This window comes from Beta vulgaris, chromosome 7 (genome assembly GCF_026745355.1).
Source record: "Beta vulgaris subsp. vulgaris cultivar EL10 chromosome 7, EL10.2, whole genome shotgun sequence".
NCBI classification, from domain to species: domain Eukaryota; kingdom Viridiplantae; phylum Streptophyta; class Magnoliopsida; order Caryophyllales; family Amaranthaceae; genus Beta; species Beta vulgaris.
Window position 1 is genome coordinate 42292513 of NC_079208.1, and position 17336 is coordinate 42309848.

General features: G+C 33.1%; 1 long non-coding RNA gene across 1 annotated transcript; it reads right to left on the reverse strand.

The window, feature by feature from the left end:
* Positions 1 to 10908: 10908 nt before the first annotated feature.
* On the reverse strand, positions 10909 to 15312 carry LOC125491613 (uncharacterized). Its single transcript, XR_007268345.2, has 2 exons — positions 14597 to 15312; positions 10909 to 11049 (listed from the first exon to the last, which is right to left on the reverse strand). It is a non-coding gene; the product is annotated as an uncharacterized LOC125491613 (long non-coding RNA).
* Positions 15313 to 17336: the final 2024 nt, after the last annotated feature.

A 17336-nucleotide genomic window follows, 5' to 3' on the forward strand; every position in this document is an offset into this window, starting at 1 on the left:
TTATTGTTTAAATATTATTTATATATCTATTACATTTAATTCAATTCAATTCAATTCAATTCAATTCAGTTCAATTCAATTCAATTCAATTCAATTCAATTCAATTCAATTCAATTCAATTCAATTCACTTCAGTTCAGTTCAGTTCAGTTCAGTTCAGCTCTAAAAAATTCTAGTTTGTTAGAGTTTTAACTTTTTTATTAAGTGGATTTGACTGCTGTTTTTATGAAATGTGTTTGGTAACACTTACCTGTTTGACAAAAGCTGGTAAGTATTTGATGTGTAAAATGACAATTATAGACATGATTTTTATTAGTTTATTTTACTGTTTATTACTACCTCCGTTTCTTTTTAATGGTTACACTTTGACATTTTACACTATTCACAAATTGCACTTTGACCCTCGTTTGTGATTTACACGTGAATAAAAACATTGTCATGTGGGATCTTGTTAGATTCGTATTAGTATGTATTTTATTAATATGTAGTTTTTATATTTTTTACAAATACAAAATTAGAGATATAAAGGCTCAAAGTAGTGCATCGGCATGCGTGAAAAGGGTAAGTGTAACAATTAAAAAGAAACGGAGGTAGTATTATTTTTAATAATTTTTTATTTTATTGTTGGTGTTATTATTATTATTAATTTTGAGGGGAAAATAATTCAACTTAATTGTTATTATTATTATTATTATTATTATTATTATTATTATTATTATTATTATTATTATTATTATTATTATTATTACTATTATTATTATTGAATTAAGTACAGTAGAATTTTTGAATTAAGTACTACTAACTATTATATACTACTAATTTTATATACAGTAGAATTAAAGTTTATATAATAAGATTCTTATATAATAGAGATATTAAAAGTTAGTAGTATATAAAATTAGAGAATTTTGAAATATAAGAACCTTTTTACCCCTTTCCCTTATGTATGCACACAATCTAATTCTTATTCATTTAGATAATACTCGATGCGTGCACAAATTATTAAGTTTATTATACTTCTACTAATCTACTTCTAGTGTTTCTACTGCCCCTTTCTAACCCCACCCCCTTCAGGCCTTCTCTCTCCTCCTCCCTCACTTCCATCTTATTTCTTTTCTTCTCGCTCACCATCTTCAAGCATCGTTATCATCATCATCAAGCTTGTTTTTAATCCCCTCAAAATCTCATCATCATCATCATCAACCTTTCTTTGTTATCCTCTTCATCAAGATCTAATCATCTGATTTCATCTTTTTATTCCTAAAATTAATGGATCTCACCATCATAAAGCGTCGTTTTTTGAAGGAACCCCCTTACCCAGTTCATTTTGTCTCTCCTCTCACTGTATAATTCCACTACTTTTTCTAACTATTAATTCTCTTTCTCCTCTCACTACAAATCTACAACCCATATTTTGAAGGAACCCACTACCCGGTTCATCAAACTATGCCTTATACAATAACAAAATCAACCATTTCAAGTATTAAGCATGCGCAGCAGTAGATCTAATTCATCAAAAAGAAACTTCTGAAGGAACACAGTTCATGAGAAATCCATCAGCCGTTTGAACCCACTTTTGAAGGAAGCAAACCAACTTCAGTTTTTTCTTGGGTCGATTTTATAACAAAGAAAGGTAATTCGCAAATTAATGTAATTTTTGTTTTAATCCGAAAAGTATAAATCAATCTTTCCAAAATTTAATCCGAAAAGTATGCATCAATTTCAGTTTTTTTTTTCCCTTGCCTAACATTTAAATTATGATTTCACAAACTTATATTTAAAATTATTTGAAATTTTCTGTCAGAGTTTGATATTGGAATCTTTTTGAAATAACAAAAATCGTTACTTTTATCTTATTTTCTGATTTAACATGAAAATGAATTAAAGTTAAATTGTATAAAAGCCCTTTTTTTCGATTTCAAAATTTTACAGTTGTCTTGGTGCTTAATTTCACTGTTTGTTTTCACAAGATAATCTTTTTTTTCTGAAAATGGTTTTAGCAAATTAATGTAATTTTTTAGCCGAAAATTGATTTTTGCAAAAGACGTTGGCGAAAAGTTTGATTTTATTTTTTTCAAAAAGTATTTCTGAAAATGAAGTTTTTGCAAAAGTTATGAGCAGAAATTTTAATATTGGAATTTTAAAAAAAAAAATTAAATTTGTTACTTTTATCTTGTTCTCTAATTTCATGTGAAAATAAAGAGTTAAATTTAAGTCTAATTGTATAAAAGCGCTTTTCAACTAATTGCTATTATCTCCCCTTTTTTCTGTTACTCGACTACATAAAAATAGTTATTGTTTTTTCAACTAATTTGAAATAAATTGCAAGATTCAAAGAATTGTGTACCTTTTTGGAAGTTTGCAAATCGTCGATGGACAAATGTGTGATATCCCCGTCGAAATTTTACGTTTTTTTTACAGATTGTTATGCATATCGTGTATATGTAAAGAATGATTTGCAAGCGAATTTTGTGAGTTTTTGAGAACAATGATTTGTAAGTGAATTTTGTGAATGTTTTTTTTATGTATTGACTCCCTACTATAAGTGATTTGTGAGTTAATTTTGTGTGTTTTTTAGAACAATGGTTTGTAATTTAATTTTTAGTTTTTTTTTTTGTAAAGTTTAGTGATTGTGTGATTTCTTCAACGTGATTTTCTCAATTCGTTTCCTGATATAAGTGATTTGTGAGTGATATAAGTGATTTGTGTAATATTTGTAAAGTTTCCTGATAATATTTGCGAGTGAGTGATTTTCTCAATGTCTAATTTATGTGGCTTTGTTTGATAAGAGATATATTTGTAATTTGGAAAGGGGAAGGGGGGCAAAATAGTCAGTTCAAAAAAGGACACCATAGGTACCCCCTTCCCTTATGTAATACTAGCAATTTACGCACGCGATGCGTGCCTCATTTAAAAAAAAAAACAAATTCTACCTTTTTTGGACATTAGCATGGGTTAAATTTGATCCATGATCCCAAAATTGTAACCGGAAAGTATAAACTAATTTCAGTTTTTTTTTTCCTTGTCTAACTTCTAAATTCTGTTTTCACACATTAAAATTTAAAATTTTCATCATTTTAAATCTTGTCCTTTTCTAAATTTTAACACTTTGAGCTTCAATTATATTTGAAATGAAATTTTAAATTTTTCATACACAATTTGATATTGTAATTTTTTTTAGAAAAACAAAAATCGTTACTTTTCAGAAATTAATGTAGTTTTTTTTTCTGAAAATGGATTTTTGCAAAAGTTCGATATTGTTTTTTATTTTTCAAAATTTATTTCTGAACATGGATTTTTTGCGGGCAAAAATTTTAATATTGGCATTTTTTAAGAAAAAAATAAATTTATTTTATATGAAAATGAATTAAATTTAAGTCTGATTGTATAAAACCCCTTTTGAACTCATTGCTATCATCTCCATTTTTTAACTACATAACAGTCGACTAAGTTGCTATTGTTTATTTCATTAATGTAAAATAATTTTGAAGGTTAAAAGAGTTATGTACCTTTTTGAAAGTTCGCAAATTGCCGATGGATGAATGTGTGATATCGCCGTCAAAATCTTATGTTCTTCTCAGTTTTGTGTTTATAGGTAACTTTTGTGAGTATGTAATTGTGAATGGTTCTTGAGAACAGTGATTTGTAAGAAAATTTTTGTAAATGTTTTTGTATGTATTGACATTTTAGGTTATTAGTTTTAGTTTATATGCTAATTTTAAGTTTTAATAAAGTTTCCTGATAATTTGAGTGATTTGTGCGATTTTTATAACGTGATTTTCTCAATTGTATGAGTGATTTGTAAAGTTTCTTCTTTTAAGTAATTTGTGAGTGAGTGTTGTAAATTAATTTTCGTTAGTTTTCTTTAAGTGCCGATTTTGATTTTAACATTCCTTTTGTAACTTAGAAAGGGAAGGGGGGCAAAATAGGCGTTTCAAAAGAGGACACCATTGCTCCTCCCTTCCCTTATATAATAGAGATAGATTTATATAATAAAAACGTTTTACATTACCAAAAAATATATATATATATATATATATATATATAAATGTGTGTAAAGAGGAAACTCACAATTGAAAATATAAATTGATGCCTAAATCAATTTTCAAACAATTATAAAAACAAAGATTCACAAGATTCTTACTATCTAAACTCTCAATTGCAATAACAATTTCAAATAACATGTACTACTACTAACAAACCATAAAAGAATCAAGAAACTTAACAAGAGAATATTCATTTTTTTAATTTTTTTCGAGCACACTTTGTGATAATAAATAATTAAAGATATAAACATACATCACCAGATAATATCAATTTATAATTTCTTTTATTGAAGCACTACTCACCATAGTATGCCTAAAAACCTATATTACCTAATGAAAATTAAATTGAACTACGACTCATAAAATATATGTATTTTTAAATAAATAAATAAATAACATAACTTAAATTATTGTCTAAAAAGAGAGTTGTTGAATATTCTTCCCAATACACGACAATATATCTTACCTCGACTTAGTTCTTTCTGGAAAAAATACTCTTTACACTAGCAATACAGATAAAAAATCATAACGCTCATCAAATATTCACCATAAATATTACACTCTTAAGTTAGTTTTTTAATATTTTTTGATGTTACTATTAATATTAATATACTATTGCACGCATCGCATGTATATATTACTAGTCTCTCTTATATAAGGGAATGGGGTAGCTATATCGTCCTTTAATAAATTTACTTAATTGCCCCTTATTAAATCAACCACTCTACTTAAAAAAAATGAAAGAGAATCCAACTCAAATATAGCTTTAAAAAGTTAACAATGAAAATTATATCAATCAAATATTTGATCAATCAATACACAATCAAGTAGTAAATCAAAAAGGGAAATACAATCAATTAACAAAGTGAAATGATTTAATTAAAACAAAATACTTTGTTGATAAAAATATAAGAAATCCTTAGTAAATCTGCGTAACATTTTTTTATCACTCATCAGTTTGAATTTTATAAATCTTAAAGAAATTATAAATAAAATAAATAATAAAAGACGGGTTTGGTTAAGTGATATAGGTTTAATCAACAACATTAGCTAGCCCAAAAAAATATGTCTAATATTCAAATTTTACCTTTATTTATGCCCAAAAAACTTATAAATTATGTTCTCAAAAGTGAGGCACGCATCGTGTGCATAAATTGCTAGTAGAGATATATTTTAGGGAGTTCCCTATAGATAGCGTTTTATCTTTGTTAAGTTTTCTAATTCTTGTATCATATATATTGTGATGATGATTAATGAGAAACCAAACTTTATCCTAATTTCACATTCTACATTGTATCGGAGCCTACATAAATTTTTTTTCTCTAACCCTTGGTAGTGATGAGGAACGAACAACCAAAACCTCATAATGAAACATTTGCTCCCCAGCTAAGATGACTATAGTTGAGGCTTTTCTTACTATTGTTGCCTCTAAAAATTGGGAGTTTCACCAGATGGACGTCCACAGTGTCTTTCTTCATAGTGATCTTAAGAAGCTTATATGAAGCTTTTCCCCGGCTTTGAATGTTTGAATCCTAAGTTGGTGTATATACTTTTCAAGTTTATCTATTGCCTCAAACAAACTCCTTTTGTTAGTTTGCCAAGCCGGTTTCTACTTTGAAAGAGCATGGTTTCCTGCAATCTTATTCACTTTCACTCATGGTTCCACTTAGATTAAAGTGTTGGTCTATGTTGATGATCTAATTATCTCTAGGAACGACGATTCTGTTGCTCTCACTACTTTCAAAGCCTATTTGAATGATTGTTTCAAAAATGAAGGATCTTGGTCCTCTAAAATATGTCCTTGGTATTGAGGTTGCTCGTAATTCCGCTGGTCTTTTTTTAGGCAAAAGGAAATATACTCTTGGCATTATATCTGAGGTTGGTATGTTGGGTGCTAAGCCCTGTGGTTTCCCGATCGAACAAAATCACCACTTGTTCACGCGCCACAATCTATTGTCGTCTTGTGGGGAACTTGATTTCCTTCGTCGTTATGTACATGCCCTAATTTTCCCCACCCCGTTCCTGTCTTATTTAAGTGTACCCATGATCCTCTTGAAGAACATTGGAAGGCTACTTTTGCGAGTGGTACGATATTTGGTCAAAGGCTCGTTGAGTCAAGGTCTCTTGTTACATGTCGATATATAGTGAGCTTTCTCTACAAGGTTAGTGTGACTCTAATTGGGCGGCTTGTCATGTTACTCATCGTTATCTGATGGGTTATTGTTTTCTTGGGTCATTCTCTAATTTCTTGGAAGTTCATTTGCGGAAGTAGAATATCGTTATATGGCTGCTATCACTTGTGAGTTGAAATGGCTGAAGGGTTTCTTACTCAATTCGAGAGTTCACCACCCGAAATCCACTCTCTTATTTTGTGATAATCATTCTATGCTTCCGACCTTTCATAAACGCAAAAAACATATTGAAGTTGATTGTCATTTAGTGTGTGGTGCCATTATTGATTGTCTTATTGAACCTTCTTATGTTCCCACAAAGTCTCAATTAGTTGACATTTTTACTAAAACTCTTTGCAAGTTACAATTTGAATTTTTTCTTGTCCAGTTGGCCATTTTTGAGTCCTCCCATGCTCCAACCTAATGGAGGATGTAGAGATATATTTTAAGAAGTTGTTTAAAGATAGTGTTTTATCTTTGTTATATTGCCTAATTTTTGTATCATATATATTGTGATATTGATTAATGAGAAGCCAAGTTTTACCCTAATTTCACATTCTACTCAAAATAATGTATAGAAAAGATCTAAATTTACTATGCAAATTGTCTACCTTTGGAGTAATACACGACAACTTAAGAATTACTTCCTCCGTTTCATGATACTCGCTACACTCTCCATTTTGGGAAGTTTCACATTACTTGCTCACTTCCTCTTTGGGCAATAAACTCTATCTATCTCTTTCCTCTCACATGAATCCCTTTTCTTTTTACTCTCTACCTCTTTCTTCTCCAAAAATTGCCTAGGAATTCGTGAATTGAGAAGTGTAACGAGTAATATGAAACGGAGGAAGTACTAATGTACTAAGCTTGTCACATTTAAGCAGTAGAACTACCAAGTACTAAGCTTCTCACGTTTAATTTGTGCGAGATACGTGTACGTTTCTCTAGTTTTGAATTTCTAGGATATTCATTGAAGATAGATTGAGACGTTTTAGATATAATCAATATAATGTAATCAATAGTTCAGACAAAATAATCGACTTTAAAAAAGCAATTAAATTCCAACAAGGTGATGTATGAATTATGATGTATGTATTTGTATTATATTAAAATTGCCGGAGAGAAAATTTGATATTGATTATGGTAGTTTAAATGGAACACTATAAGAGAGGTGAATAGTAGCTGTAACTTGTATGGAATTAAATTGATACTTTTTTGTGGACTTAAGTTAGAAAGAATAAAGGGTCGAGAATGCTATGTTTACGTGGAAACTTCTTGTCTCAATGCAAGAAGGAAAACCACGACCTCCTCTAGATTTAAATTCTTCACTGTAATAGAGAACACCTCTTTACAGCCTATTACATACGCAAATTCCACCCAAAATTTCACTCTCTCAAGTTCAACTTTGAACTCCAACTCTCTCGCAAGTTCCACTCAGAACTCCAACTCTTCCCTACTATGATTCCCTCGATCCCAATGCTACTTGTTTCTGTCTAGAAATTAATGATGATGATAAGTGCTAAACAAGAGTGAGCCCCAACAGTGTTGTCTGAGCTGGGTGTCCGTACACCGGAATCCTGCAAAATAACGTTAGACTGCCCCGGGGGTTATTCCGGAATCGCCTCTCCGACGCTCAAGTTAGTTGATGATCAAGGTAGAGAGAGAAAGTCTAGAGAGAGATGTTCTAGTTTGTTAGGTGAGAATTCAATACCTTTTCGTTGATGAAGTTGGGGGTATTGATAGTGTTGGGATCCCTAGACAGGGAGCTTTTTGATTCGATGAGTTTTCTTGGTTTTTTTCAGCCTTTGAATCCTGTTGGCCCTTTGGTGGATCCCCAAACCTTTGGTTAGGTCAACTGGGGTGGGACCCACTAGCGCCACGTGCCAGACGCCATTTGCTGGATCCTAATTGGGCTGCTAACCAAGTGAGCCCAAATAATTAGCCTTACGCCAGGGATCGGGATTAGGCTGTCCGACCGGATAATGCCCATTCGTGGCGGAAAGATGTCGTCGATCGAGTTTCTCCTAGTGAATAAGATGAGGAGGCCGACCGGGTCCCTTGAAATTAGGGGGAGGAACCATAGTCCGAGTGGTACTCCTTGGGGTCCGAGTCTAGTGCAAAAATAATGATTTGCGTCGGACCTAGGACCACCATTTGCGTCGGACATCGGTTTGACGGCACATGTCTCCACGCAAATGATAGAGACACGATCTACGTCGGGTTAGGATACGATGCAGATATAGTCTATTTGCGTTGGACACTAAGCAACGTCCGACACACATGATCCTGCAAGCAGCACCCATCTGCGTCGGATGCTTGGCAAAGTGCGACGCAGATGCAGAGCATTTGCGTCGCACATGACCAAGCATGCGACGCAAATACTGATTTGTGAAAACAAAAAAGAAACAGTACCAAAGCATGAATGCTTTAGTACTGCATTCGAGGAAAAACAAAAGCGCCCTCAAAAAGCGATTACAAATCAGCATCATGAAGCGATTAAAAAACGATTCTCGAATCAGTAGAATTATAATCTACAAACCTAACAACAAACTTAAGTTCAATTTCTTTGCTACTATCCAAAATTCCATAATTTACATCTCGAACACAAACAATAAACCAACAAAATTCCTAAATAGTCTTGAAATATAAAACAACAACGAAAGGGGGAATTCACAGCGCAAAATGAAAAAACGCAATGAACATCGAATAAAAAGAAAGCACCTAACTTCAATTTCCTCCAAATCAACACAAAAATCATAAAACCTAAATAAATAAAAGATCCTGAAAACCAGGAAGAAGCGAAACCGATGAAGAAGAGTCATTAATTTTCTGCTTCTTCGCAGGAGCACGACCACCATTGATGGAATACCTAAGGAATTCGTCGTTGCTAAAGAGGAGCAAAAAAGCGAAGAGACGAATCGCCATTGTGCAAAGTAGAAAAGATGGATATGAAGATCTAGAGGAGAGAGACATGTGCGAAGTCGCCTGAGAAGCGTGAAGTCCGCCTGAGAAGCGTGAAGTCCGCCTGAGACGTGCGAAGTCAAGCTGAGAAGCATGAAGTCGCCGGTTAATCTGAAGATCTAGAGGAGAGAGAGTGTGCTTGAGGCTTTGGGAGAAAACAGAGGAGAGAGAGTATGCTTGGAGGCGTTGGGAGAAAACCCTAGCGGCGCGCAGGATGAGAGGAGAGAGAGTATGCTTGGAGGCATTGGGAGTAAACCCTATCCGCGCGCAGGATGAGAGGAGAGAGAGTGTGCTTGGAGACGTTGGGAGAAAGTAAAATGAAAGGTGTTATTTTATATGGGAAATGATTTGCATCGGATCTCATATAAGGTGCGTCGCAAATTTATAAAAAATTCAACTCTTATTGTAACTATTCTCTGCGTCGCACATTAGTGAAGGTCCAACGCACATCTTATCTGTGTCGCACTTTAGGGCCAATTCGACGCATTGTCGGATCCAAAAACAAACACCTCAATCATCTACGTCGGATGAGCATTAATGTGCGACGCAAATCGTCTGATCCTAACTACTTGCGTCACTTCTTCATGCACGCGACTCAAATAGGCAAACGCAAATCGTTAATTTTGTACTAGTCGCGCCTCTCTGGGTCCAAGCGACTTCCACGAACGCCAAGTGACTTAGAGGAAGAAGATTGGTGGGATGACGGGTCGGACCGATCAAGGAGCTGCCCGGATGGAGGGTCTGGATGCAACTCGGACGAGGGGCTAATGAGTCCCGAGCTGTTAGAGGGGGTGTTTCTTGAGGATGGACGCTGCTTGAACGAGGGCAAATGAGCCCCAAGCTGCCCGAGCAGGTGCCTCATAGTGCTTAGCCAAGTTTGGCTAAGTATAGGGCTGAGATGGGTGTTGCTCGGATTAGGAGCTTATGAGTGCCAAACTATCCGAGCAGGTACCTTATGTGGTGGACGCTGCTCGGACGAGGGGCTAACGAGCCTTGAACTGTCCGAACAGTGGCCTCCTAGTACTTAGTCGAATACGGCTTAGTTAGGACTGAGATGGACGTTGCTCGGATGGGGGCTTCTGAGTTCCAAACTACCCGAGTAGGTACCTTGTAGGGCGGACGCTGCTCGGATGAGGGGTTAATGAGCCCGAAGCTATCCGAGTAGGTGCCTCCTAGTACTTAGACATATTTGGCTAAGTATAGGATTGAGATGGACGTTGCTCGAACAAGGGGCTAATGAGCCCCAAGCTATCCGACCAGGTACTTCATAGTACTCAGACATATTTGGCTAAGTATAGGATTGAGTTGGATGGTACTCGGACAAGAGGCTAATGAGCCCCAACTGTCCGAGCGGGTATCTTCTGGAGTGGACACTGCTCAGATAAGGGGATATTGAGCCCCAAGCTATCCGACCAGGTACCTCCTAGTACTTAGACATATTTGGCTAAGTATAGGCTTGAGAGGTGACGGTTATCCTGTCCGAGTGGGTATACCGACTCCAGATGCCACATGTCAAGCATGCATGCTTGTGAGTTGAGCCAGCTGGGGCCTATTGGGGAGTCGTGACGTTTCAACTTCTCTGGATTGATGCTTCTGGACCAATGTAACACCCCAAAAAAAACATATCTTAATATAGAACTCCTTAAGAAACTTGTGAGTATTACCGCCACGTGATAACGTTAAAGGCTTTTAATACTAACTAATAACTCAACTTTAACTAATGTAATGGAATAACTTAACTAAATTATCTTTATTGAAATAACTTTATTGTACAACTATATAACAATGGATTAAAGAAAAATAAAATAACAACTCCTTGACTAACTATGATTCCTCACTAGCTCTCCCATATGAAGTATGTATCATATCAACCTATAAAATTTGCTCACCAAAATAGGGTCATCACAGGGAGAAAGCCAAAAAACAAAACAAATAAAAGTGTGTCAGTAAAAATACTAATTACATGAATATGCGGAATATTAAACACTTTATTTAATTAAAAATTTGAAATATTTAATTTCGAAAAACTTTTATGGATACTTGATAATACTTGTATAATATAAAGTATATGACCTTGATAAAAGTCCTTTGTCCTTGCCTAGGTACCTTTCCTAAAGTATACACACCCCCCACGTTTAGTATTCCTTACTGATGCAGTTCATAATAAAATATGTAAATATTCAAACATGTTCATATAAAACTGATGCAGTTCATAATAAAACTCATAAAAACATGTATTTAATTCAATCCAAAACATTTTCCTAAAAACATGATACTACACTTGCAAAACAATTATCAAAGATCTACAAATACACGCACCATAAAAATTAATAACTACTAAGGGAAAAGAGAGAGAAATGGTAAGCTAAGAGAGAGAGTATGTGTTTAAACTTGAGAAAAGACATTTATTTCTCAAATTTGGTGTGAAGAATATGATGGTTGGAGACCCCTATTTATACTAGTTGGATAGGTAGAATCGGAATAAGACTAGGAAATTAAAAGATGAATTTAGGGAAAAGGATAAACTAATCTAGCTAAGATATAGCTAATATTTATGATTATCCAAATAAGATTTGAAAAAGATATAAATTATCCCATAATACATAATTATATAAGGTAAAATAATTAAAAAGATAAGTTAAAAGGAAAAGGTTACAAAAGTTTGATAAACATCTAACTCTCTGGCGTGAGTTTGCCGCCGAATTTTTTTTCTTCTTTTTTTGTTTTCTAAACCATTTTAGATTTCTTTTAAACTTTTTTAAAATTTGTTACCAAAGTACTTGGATTTTAAAACTAGCAAACTTAGGCCCAACATCTAGCTATATGGGCTATAATTTATTTTTAAATACTCAAAATCTTTTATAAAAGCCTATTTTGAAAAGTCTTTTTTTAGTAAATAACAAGTCTTTTTAATAACCATAAAATTTCTTAAAGTATAAACATTAACTTACCAAAAATACGGAGTATTACAGACTACCTCCCTTGAAAGAAGTTTCGTCCTTGAAACTTGAAGCAAGTAAGTAAGAAATATAGCAATTAATTTACATATACCAAATTCTTGCTATTAAAGTAGGTTGGCTCACTTAATAACTCATAAAATAAGTCAAAATAAGGTCAAAAATAGTGTTTTAAGTTAAAAGCGCGAAACTCTATCGCATTCTACCCCCTTAAAAGGAGTTACGCCCTCGTACTCGCTAAGGCTTAAAACATGACTTAAAATTACTTACCAACTTTGTAATACAACAATATAAGAATCGTTGCTGGAAATGTGATAATAAAATCACTAGAGAGATAATAACACTTTCAAAAATAACTTTATAAAGCTGTTAAAAAAAACCTCTATTTCAAGGTATTAATAATAAAAATAATTACCTTCAATAATAGATAAACATAATAAAGAAGGTATTTGAATAAGTACAAAAGGGTATAGTTTATGACAAATTGAAAATTTTCTAAAATTTGAGTAGGAATATTTTCCAAATTCTAGAATAATAAAGAATTACAAATTGATACTAAAGGTAGGAGTAGCAGGAAGAAAAGACTTGAGGAAAATTGCAATATATTATGAAAATGCTATAATATAGTGAGAATAAATAATTTTATAAAAGTTTTCGTAAGCTTTACTCGAAATACAATATTCAAACAACTTTTTTCCTTTTGTTTGTAAAATACGTTTGATTTCTCCTCAAAATTTAATCAGCTTCATATAACTCATGAAGGTATCACAATGAATATCATAAAAAAATTACCCTTGAATGAACTATCCTACTTTATTACAAATAAAAAACAAATCAATTCATCATTATTTACAAGCAAAACTTATTAGTATATATAATAACACAACATATACTTGAAGAAAAATAGACATCCTTACTTAGGTCCTCAAAACTAAAACTCCTCGAAATTCATCTTTAATTTTTCTCTTAAAGTACATAATTAATATTCTCTCAATATAGACAGTAGTCAACTAGGACTTGAGATAGTAAATAAATAATCTTTTCCTGAAAATTCATACAATCTTCGTTTCAATAAAATTAACTCCTTCACATAATATAAACTCAATGGTTAAATCCATAATATAAAAATGCGACTATTCTTTCCAAAATCAATTACCTTGATTGACTAGTTAATTCCCTTTTCTCCTTTATTGGACTTCCGATTTTATTTTTTTTCAAAAGTATATTTCTTCCATCATTAGATTCACTTAGCACTTTCAATACTTGATATACCCAATCTTTTATAACTCATTTTAAGAAACATCTCTTAGAATCAACAATTATTGTGAATACTTTATCGCTTCAGCAATAGTTTAAGCTTACTCCCAAAAATAATACTCCATTTGACAGTCAGTAATCCCCAAAATCAACTTATCATACATTTAGAGAGTTCTAGTATCTTACTTTAACTTGTTAAAACAAAAACGATCTAGAGAAACCTACTAAAATTCAAATATTGTCTTACTTCGTACTTTCTTTGCTTAACTATAACAACGATAACCCTGACCTTTTAAAATATTTGCGATTCAGCACAGGGTAAAATTCTTTAATTAAATCCAGCTTCTATTCAGCATAGAAGCTGCTTTGGTGTTTGAAGAATAGTGACCTACTTTTCCTATTCTATCTTGAGGATATGATGTTTGTTAAGGGAGGAAGGAATATAATAGGAGGTTCTAAGAAGGAGAATGTTACTTGTAGAATTCTATTAAGCAAGTTGTTGAAATTCTATTAGCTATACAACTTTTGGTGAGAAAAATGATTAATCTTTTCCTTAGGAAACTCTACACGGTGGCCCTCAATTATGGAAAATTATATATGGTGGAAAGAAAAAAAGTGGAATCTACAAGGTGATCATGTAATATTGTTTTACAAAAAAGTGACGTTAATAACTTTTTCGATCCAATTTTATAGTTAATCAATTTTTAAAACACTTAAATCTAATTAATAAATACTTAAATTTTTTTTGAAAACTTAATTTTAACCACACACAACCCTACCCCTCCATCTCCCTTGCTGCCACCCTAGCCCTGCCTCCCTCCCTTGCTAGCTACTACGACCCCACCCCGGAAACTACCCTCAGTCACTGCCACCCCTTCCCCTCCCCTCCCCTCCCGACCCCCGAAACCATCCTATCAACCATTGCCACCACTTCCCCCTCTTCCCCCCACCCCGAAGCCAACCCCCAGCCACTGTCAACCCCTCCCTTTCCTCCCCTACCCCCTTAATTCAAATTAACCATCAATTAACACCATATGCACCACAACACAACAACAATTGAACAAGAAGAGAACAAACACAACATCCATGAACACCGGTAGCGATGAAAGGACGATAGCGACAATGCCGACGAAATAAGATCGGGTAAAACTGGACAGCAGTATCAACGAATGAAGAGAGAGAACAATGGCGGGTGGAGTCCTTACCAGAGATTTTATATCTTGGTTGCGTCTGCTACACTAGAGTCCTTGCCGGAAATCCCGCCCCCTCGAATTCTCTCATATAGTGCCAAATGAGGGGTAGGGCGGGGGCTGTAATAGGGAGAATGGAGGCTATCGATTTTTAGAAAAGGGAACGTGAGGAAGATTAAAGGATGAATTTGTGTTTAGAACAAATTTAACAGAATATTGGATGGAATATACTCATTAATGTCACTTTTGTTTGTAAAACAATAACAGAGGGTCACGTGAGAGAATACAAATTCTTTCTCTCCACCGCGTAGAAAATTCCAAAACTTAGAGCACTCTTAATGATGAAAAAAAAATGGTTCATGAGGATGAACCATTAATTTTTCTCTTAATGATGAAAATAAAAAAGGTTCACACATGAATCAATACTCAACCATTCAGAAATCCGAATTGGTTCATGAAATAAGTTTGCAAGCCACGCTGGAAGTGGAAAGAGAAGAAACGCTTAAAAAAAATGAAATCGCCACATGTCACGCCATCAATGGAGGAAAGCAGAAAAAAAAAACTGACGTGCTGCAGGAGATTCTGACGCACGTCGATCTCCTGCCTCCCATTCAGATCATGCCAAGTGGCAGCTTCCTATTGCCTCTATTAATATTAACGTTACAATTTTTGTAACGTTAATAATTCAAAAAATACAATTTGAAAAAAAAATAATACCAAAATTCATAATTTTTTTTTTCTCTATAAATAGACACCAATTTTGCTATACTTTATTTACAATTTCAGTTTTCTCTTTTTTTTCCTATTATCATTTTTTTCATCACATTATTTTGCTTTAACTTACAATCTTTCATAAAAAAAAATTAGTTTTTATAAATTAATAATTATAAGAGTTAATTACAATTAATTAGCGTAAAGTTGTTTTTACATTAATTAATAAAACTTTATAGAATTATTTAAAGAGAGAGAAAATGTGGTGGGGTAGGAAAAAAGAATGAGAAATAGGGATGAACCATTATTTTTGGGTTCATGGTTAAAAGTAAAATTGTAAATGGTTTGTGAGAATGATGTGGAGGAGAGAGAAAAGAGGAGAGAGAAGGATGAACCATTTTTTTTCATTGTTAAGAATGCTCTTAAGACCACCACGTAGAAATTCCTTTTTCCTTTTCCTTATATTTTCTCAGCTAAGTCCTATAAATTGCTACTTGTAATCACATATATTATCATTCATTCAAAAGTATAATAAACACTCTTCTTTCTTCCTGATTAATTTCTCTTTCTCTCTATCTTTTCAATTCTCTATTATGTTTCTTGTCAATTGGAAAATCCGTTGAACTGATCTTGAGTTTTAGTAAGCTAATTTGGGCTTACTGCTACAAACAAAGCATATATAACTAACTCGATCAAAATGAACTTAAAAAAGCATCTGGTACTTGTTCACCCAATCTACTGCTTAAGCGCTTTCGTAGTGTCCTTGAGGGCTTGCTAAACAGCAGACTTATTATAATATCTCAGAATGGATAATGAACTCAGAACAGTTTTTGCATACATAATAAGGCCTCGTTCTTTTGGACTGAACTGTAATAATGATGATGATAGTACTAAACTAATAATAATGAATAATAACAATAAATAATAATAATAATAATAATAATAATAATAATAATAATAATAATTCCAAAAGAACAGAGTCTAAGTCCAATAAAATCTGAGTCCCATTTGCGTTTATACTTCTACTGCTTCCGCTTTTCGCACCCTTCAACTTGAATAGTTGAATAAGATTAATGCTAAGCCAAAGATAATTCAAGTAAGCACCATATGTTGATTCAAGAACACTGACAAGTATTCTCCAACGCTAAAACCCCAAACTCTTCTTAGTGTGCGAAAATAAGCATTCTTTCGGGACTCATGATCAAGGTTCATAGCTATTGTGAAATTGAACGAATCTTTATCAAGTTCTAACCTGTGAATGTGAGAAAAGACTGTTTGAAAGGAGCCCAAGGCTGGGATAGGATGAAGGGAGGTGTAGGGTAGATTGTCAGGCTCAACGGATCTTTATTTAGATCGGGGCCTAGCCCCCCCTCATATCTTGGCCCAAACCAAAAATATCAAGCAATTTTCTTATATTGCAAAAATATTATTTTGGTAGCAGAGGAGGAGTTGAGAGAGAATGAAAATAAAACTGTAAAAGGAGGGAGAAAGAGTTAAAAAAAAAAAGCAGGTTAAGGGTATTTTATTGGTACAAGCATTCATGTTAGTAGGTGATTACTGTACTGCTTATTGGTACATGAGAATATTTATTATAATACTTCATATGTATTTTAAATTTTTGAGTGGTACATGAGAGTATTTTAGTGTTTGATAGGTTTAATATTTTTTGAGTAGTATGTGAGAGTACTTTAAAATAGTTTTATGTACTTTAAATTTATTGCACGATACTATTACCCAGTTTTTAGTACTCCCTCCGTCCCATAATTAGTATAGTGTTGACTTCTAATTTTTCACAAAGATTAAGGAAAATGAAAGGAGTTTTAAGCTTTCACAAAAACATATATTTAAGTAAATGTTTATTGGGTACTTTTGTCTTGGAACTAGTTTTCTTCTTTATCCTTTAAAATAAAATGAAAGAACAATAAATGTTCCTTGGAATGGTGTAAAATAATAAATAGGGACACATATTTTAAAAGAAAAGGTACGTGTATTTTGGAAAGTTTTATGTAGATATGAAGGATAATTCAGTCCAAACAAATTGATG